The sequence below is a fragment of the Triticum dicoccoides genome, chromosome 1B (genome assembly GCF_002162155.2).
Source record: "Triticum dicoccoides isolate Atlit2015 ecotype Zavitan chromosome 1B, WEW_v2.0, whole genome shotgun sequence".
Lineage (NCBI taxonomy): Eukaryota > Viridiplantae > Streptophyta > Magnoliopsida > Poales > Poaceae > Triticum > Triticum dicoccoides.
In genome coordinates this window covers 442964226-442971705 of record NC_041381.1, presented here as the reverse complement: position 1 = coordinate 442971705, position 7480 = coordinate 442964226, and positions in this window count along the sequence as shown.

The window sequence follows — 7480 nt, the reverse complement described above, 5'->3', positions numbered from 1 at the left end:
ATGGAATAACATACCTTGGTTAGTGGTGTTGTCCATGTAGTTGAACTTGTGTGAGTTGCTCAAGGTTGATGTAGCTCATCAAGAATTTGGAGCACCACTTGGAATTTAAGTCCATCTACCTACATGGGTTAGTTCTTACAAGGAAGAGCACTTGTGTATCCAAAAATGACAATCATGATGCTCAACATAGCATTTTTCAAAGGATATGTTTGAATGGTTTCGTGCTTCCTTGTCTTCATCCACCATAGTGTAGAGACTTGGTGATGTAGAGATTGCTCAAGATGTGAGTAGATTTCAATCTCATGGAATTTGATTCCACCAAGTACCTACATGGGTTAGATAACATGCAAGATGCAAATATATCCAAGACATAAGATTTTCATCATAGGAGAAATATCAAGGATTAGCCATAAGCTCATGTCTTGCATGTATCCAATGGAGTTTCTACTCCAAGTTTGAAGCATCGATGATGTTCAATTCTCCTCTTAACCTGCAAAACACTTTCTCATCAAGAGGTTTAGTGAATATATCCGCTAATTGCTTTTCGGTGCGAACATGCTTAAGATCAATGTCACCCTTAGCAACATGATCTCGAATGAAATGATGACGAACTTCAATATGCTTAGTTCGAGAATGTTGCACAGGATTATGACCAATTTTGATAGCACTTTCATTGTCACAAAGCAATGGAACATGTCTGGCATATATCCCATAATCTTTAAGAGTTTGGGTCATCCAAAGTAATTGAGCACAACATGAGCCAGCGGCAATATATTCAGCTTCGGCGGTGGATAAGGATACCGAGTTTTGTTTCTTGGAGGACCAAGACACAAGAGATCTACCAAGAAATTGACAAGTACCCGAAGTGGACTTTCTATCAACCTTGTCTCCGGCATAGTCCGAGTCGGAATAGCCAACAAGATCGGAAGAGGCCCTCTTAGGATACCAAATGCCAAAATTTGGTGTATGGATTAAGTATCTCACTATCCTTTTCACGGCCTTAAGATGACATTCTTTAGGAGCAGCTTGATACCGTGCACACATGCACACACTTAGCATGATATCGGGACGTGAAGCACATAGATATAACAATGAACCAATCATAGAGCAATAAACCTTTTGATCAACCGGTTCACTATCTTTGGTCAAGTCAAGATGTCCACTAGTAGGCATGGGTGTAGACATACCTTTGCATTCTTGCATATTGAATTTCTTGAATAAGTCCTTGGTGTACTTTGTTTGAGAAACAAAGGTACCTTCCTTAGTTTGCTTGATTTGCAACCCAAGAAAGAATTGAGTTCACTCATCATAGACATCTCAAACTTCTCTGACATTAGCTTCCCAAACTTTTCACTAAAATGAGGGTTAGTCGAACCAAATATAATATCATCAACATAGATTTGGCACACAAATAGTTCTCCATTAACACTTTTCGTAAAAAGAGTAGAATCAATTTTCCCAATTTCAAAGCCTTTTTCAATAAGAAACTTGGTTAAGCATTTATACCATGCTCTAGGAGCTTGTTTAAGACCATAAAGAGCTTTGTGAAGTTTGTAAACATGATTGGGTTTCTTAGGATTGACAAAGCTGGGAGGTTGCTTAACATAAACTTCCTCCTCTATTTCACCATTTAGAAAAGCACTTTTAATGTCTATTTGGTACAAGGTGATATCATGATGATTAGCATAGGCAAGTAAGATGCAAATGGACTCAAGTCTAGCAACAGGAGCATAAGTCTCACCATAGTCCATACCTTCGACTTGTATGTAGCCTAGGGCGACGAGACATGCTTTGTTGCAAACTACTTGTCCATCTTCATCTTGCTTGTTGCGAAACACCCATTTGGTACCGATGACGTTGTGGTTGTTGTCGGGCTTCTCAACCAATGTCCAAACTTGGTTCCTCTCAAAGTTATGTAGCTCTTCATGCATAGCATTTATCCAATCCGGATCTTCCAATGCTTCTTCAACCTTCATAGGTTCAATGCTAGAGATGAAAGAATAGTTTTCACAAAAGTTAGCTAAACGAGTTTTAGAGCGAGTGATTCTCCCGGTTTGAATGTCATTGTAGATTTGCTCGACGGGATGATCTTTAGCAATTCTTGCTCGAACTCGTGAAAGCTTTTGCTTGGGTCTTCATTAAACATCTTCTTCATCTTGTTCTTCTTCTTGGCCTTCTTCATTGTCGGCGTTGTCGTTCTCTTGTCGTGGTGGAGAAGGAGGTTGTTGACATTCATCTTGATGCACTTCCTCGTTTTCTTCATCTTGGTGTGTCCCACTGGTGGATGCCTCCGTATCAACTCTTGGTTCACCTTGTCGTGAAGTAGAAGCTTCCACTTGGATGGACGAGGTACTCTCCTTCACCTCCATTGGACGGACCTTGCCAATAGAAAAGTCTTGGATTGCTTCCGAAGGATCTTTGTCTCCTACATCAATTGGCAATTGCTCTACTTGCGAGCCGTTAGATTCATCAAACTTCACATCTACCATCTCTTCAACCTTTCAGGTGAAATTGTTGTAGACACGATAAGTGTGAGAGTTTGAGCCATAGCCTAGTAGGAAACCTTCATGCGACTTAGGAGCAAATTTAGAACGATGATGCTTATCAAGAATGTAGCACTTTGAGCCGAATACTCGAAAGTATCCAACTTGGGGTTTGTTACCGGTGAGGAGCTCGTATGCCGTCTTGCCAAGTAGCTTGTGAAGATACAAGCGATTTGTTGCATGACAAGCTGTCTCAACCGCTTCTGCCCAAAAGTGCTTCGGCGTCTTGTACTCATCAAGTATCGTTCTCTCCATTTCGATGAGCGTCCGGTTCTTCCTCTCAACAACTCCATTTTGTTGAGGTGTGTACGTAGCCGAGGACTCGTGGGAAATCCCCTCTTCGTCAAGAAAGGTGTCCACACTTGTGTTCTTGAACTCCGTTCCATTGTCGCTGTGAACCTTCTTGATCTTCACTTCAAATTGATTTTGAGCCTTCCTAGCGAAGTTTTTGAAGATATTTTGGACCTTCGATTTATCATCGAGAAAGAACACCCATGTAAATCTGGAAAATCATCAACTATAACTAGACCAAAAGAATTTCCACCGAGACTCTTGTAAGAGTTGGGACCAAAAAGATCCATGTGAAGTAGCTCGAGTGGCCTCCTTGTGGTCATGATGTTCTTTGGGATGCCTTCTCCAACCTGTTTACCTGCCTGACAAGCACTGCAAAGTCTATCCTTATCAAATATGACATCGTTAACTCCAAGGATATGATTTCCTTTAATAAGCTTGTCAAGGTTTCGCATACCAACATGACCTAATCGTCTATGCCATAACCAACCTTTTGAGGATTTAGCAATGAAGCAAGTTTTAGGTTGAGACTTTTTAGTGAAATCAACAATGTATAGATCACCTCTACGCACACCGGTAAAGACCATTTTATGATTGTCTTGATGAAACACTTGGCAATCTACTTCAGTAAATAGGACATTGAAACCAAAATCAGCAAGTCTAGATACTGAAAGTAAGTTGTATCCAAGAGATTCAACGAGCATGACATTTTGTATGGAGCTATCATGTGATATGGCCACCTTACCAAGGCCAACCACCTTACCCTTTGAGTTGTCACCAAAAGTGACATACTTTCGAGGACTATCATTATCAGCAAGCTCACAAAACATGTCTTTATCTCCGGTCATGTGATCGGTACATCCACTATCAAGAACCCATTCCTTTCCTCCTGACATATATCCCCGAAGATTTGCCATAAGACCAAAATGTCATTGCATCATCAAGATCAAAGTCACTATCATCATCCTCATCATAGTATCCATGTTCAACATCGTCATGTGGTGGATCAAATCCTAGAGAGGGTGATTCGTTAGAGTGAGTTTGACAATGATCTTGCTTATGAATTTTTATAGCTTCGGAAATAATATCACTAATAATTCCAACATCTCCTTTGGCATGCATAAGGTTTGTAAGCTCAAATAGATGATCACCAAACATAGGATCACTAGTATTCATCTTACTCAAAGCAATAGACTTATGAAGAATTTCATCGAGATTTTTCAAGGAATAATTTGGAAAGCATTCCTCAAGAAATTTCCATATAGTGTAGGCACACTTAAGAGTAGGCAAACATCCAATCAAGTTTTTAGGCAATCCTCTAATGATAAGTTCGGGAGTTCTAAGATTCCTAATCATGTCAATTGACTCATCATGGGTAGGATTCATAGGATCAACATAAGGTGCACAAGCGCTAGCAATGTACTTGTTCAAATGATATTGATTGAAAATTACAAGCATCTCATTTTTCCACTCATGAAAATACTCTCCATCAAGAATAGGCACTCTATGTCTAAGACTCCCCAAAGTAGACTCATCCATCTTCCTCCAATGGTGATTAAACCAAGGCAATGGAGACCAAAGCTCTGATACCACTTGTAGGACCTTGAGAAGAGGTGTCTAGAGGGGGGGTGATTAGACACTAAGTACCAAAGTTGCAGTTTTTAAGTTTCCTTAAGTTTAAGTGGAGTTTAGGCACAAGTTTAACATTCACAATACATATCAAGCAAGCATGCAAAGAGTATATGAGCAGCGGAAAGTAAAGCATGCAACTTGCAAGAATGTAAAGGGAAGGGTTTTGGAGGATTCAAATGCAATTGGAGACACGGATGTTTTTGGCGTGGTTCCGATAGGTGGTGCTATCGTACATCCACGTTGATGGAGACTTCAACCCACGAAGGGTAACGGTTGCGCGAGTCCACGGAGGGCTCCACCCACGAAGGGTCCACGAAGAAGCAACCTTGTCTATCCCACCATGACCGTCGCCCACGAAGGACTTGCCTCACTAGCGGTAGATCTTCACGAAGTAGGCGATCTCCTTGCCCTTACAAACTCCTTGGTTCAACTCCACAATCTTGTCGGAGGCTCCCAAGTGACACCTAGCCAATCTAGGAGACACCACTCTCCAAGAAGTAACAAATGGTGCGTTGATGATGAACTCCTTGCTCTTGTGCTTCAAATGATAGTCTCCCCAACACTCAACTCTCTCTCATAGGTTTTGGATCTGGTGGAAAGAAGATTTGAGTGGAAAGCAACTTGGGGAAGGCTAGAGATCAAGATTCATATGGTAGGAATGGAATATCTTGGCCTCAACACATGAGTAGGTAGTTCTCTCTCAGAAAATGTATGCTGGAAGTGTAGGTTCAGTCTGATGGCTCTCTCCATGAATGAAGAGGAGGTGGAGGGGTATATATAGCCTCCACACAAAATCTAACCGTTACACACAATCTACCAAACTCGGTGGGACCGAATCGTTAAACTCGGTCAGACCGATTTAGCAAATAATGTGACCGTTAGGTTTTTCGGTGGGACCGAAATGCAACTCGGTGAGACCGATATGGTTAGGGTTAGGGCATAACGTAATCTCGGTAAGACCGATTACACAAACTCGGTGAGACCGATTTTGGTAATAAGCTTTCTAGAGAGTTGGTCGGGCAAACTCGGTTTGACCGATTACACAAACTCGGTAGGACCGATTCTGGTAATGAGTCAACCAGGAAGTTTGCATTGTAATATCAGTAGTACCGATTACTCAAACTCGGTGAGACCGATTTTGGTAATGGACATACACAGAGAGATTACAATCCCATCCCAGTGAGACCGAGATCCCTATCGGTGAGACCGATTTGCTTAGGGTTTGTGGCAGTGGCTAAGACATCTGAAATCGGTGGCGCCGGATAGAAAGAATCGGTGTGACCGGTTTTGGCTTTAGGTTTAGGTCATTTGTGGATGTGAAAAAGTAGCTGAGGGTTTTGGAGCATATCACTAAGCACATGAAGCAAGAGGCTCATTAAGAAACACCTCATCCCTCCTTGATAGTATTGGCTTTCCTATAGACTCAATGTGATCTTGGATCACTAAAATGTAAAATGAAGAGTCTTGAGCTTGAAGCTTGAGCCAATCCTTTGTCTTTAGTATCTTGAAGGAGTTTCCACATCCTTTAGTCCATGCCTCTCCATTGTTGGACTTATCTGAAACATACTAGATAAAAGTGTTAGTCCAATAACAGATATGTTGACATTAATTACCAAAACCACCCAAGGAGCACTTGTGCTTTCACATCTTGAGGACATTGTAGCCATGATGAGTCACGGCCATGAACTTGGCCAGGGCTGGGTACCCGAGGATGGAATTGTATGGCAGGCGAACGTGAGTGACGTCAAAGTCAATGAGCTCGGCGCGGTAGTTGTTGCGCTTCCCAAAGGTGACAGGAAGGCGAACCTGCCCTATCGAAACTGTGGAACCATCAGTGACTCCTGAGAAAGGCTTGGTTGGTTGCAGCTGATTGTAGGGCACTTGAAGATTGTTGAACGTCTCGACGGATAGGACATTGAGCCCTGCTCCGCCGTCGATGAGGGTCCTGGTGACTTGCACATTGCTGATGATTGGGGAACAAAGCATCGGGAGGACTCCGGCTGTGGCCGCGCACTTGAGCTGATCCGCTGAGCTAAACATGATAGCGCACGCTGACCACCTGAGAGGGCGTGTGGCCTCAAGCTTGGGGAGGACTGCATTCACTTCGCGAGCAAACTGCTTGAAGATGCGCTGAGAGGCCGGGGCTTGAGCGCCGCCCAAGATGCAAGCGATTGCGCGCGGCTCCTAGAAGCCTCCAGCTCCCTCGTCCTGATGATGGTCTTCGTTCCTCCTCGGTTGTGGTGGCAGAGGAGGGAGGCCCGCTGTCACACCCTAGCTAGTTCATGCATTAGAGTCTTGCGTCATGTCTATTCCATTCAACAGAAACTTGAAATGGGGATGACAGAACCCCCAGCCCCCTCTGAACCCAACTAGGGTTTACCAAAAATATTTTCAATGAGCCTGAAATGCCCTTCTAAAATGTCCATCATTTTTGTCTTGGTTCAGAACCTCTGCCAAAAGTGGTGCACAATTTTCTAGGTCATCCTAAGGTCTTTGAATTAAATCATAAGTATTTGAATATGGACATTTAAAATCTATAAAATACTTTAAGTGTCCAAATAATCCTAAACTAAAATGTTCCATGTTGTTTATATTCTAAACAGTGGGCATGAGCAGTTTGGGGATTTTTGGAGTTGCCTAAGTATTTTTAGAAAGTCCACAAAGTTACAGAAAAAAATAGAAAACAGAAATAAAAAGAGAGAGAGGGAAACTAACCTGGCAGCCCACCAGCCGGCCCACCTAGCCGGCCCAGCGCAGCAGCCGCTCCAGCGAGCTGCTTGACGTGGCCAGGCAGGCAGGCAGGTGCTCGACGGCGACTTCAGCGCGCGCCACGCAGCTGCTCGCCGCCCTGCTTCCTCCCCTCGCCGCCCTGCTGGCCTGGACGACCTCCACGTCGCGCCCCGACCCCTCTGGACACGCCCATTCTCCCCCTGCCTCTCTCCCTTGCTCTCCACCGCCGTGGCCGACGCTGCCGCGCCCGCACCACCGTGAAGCTCGCGCTCTCCGTCGTCCCT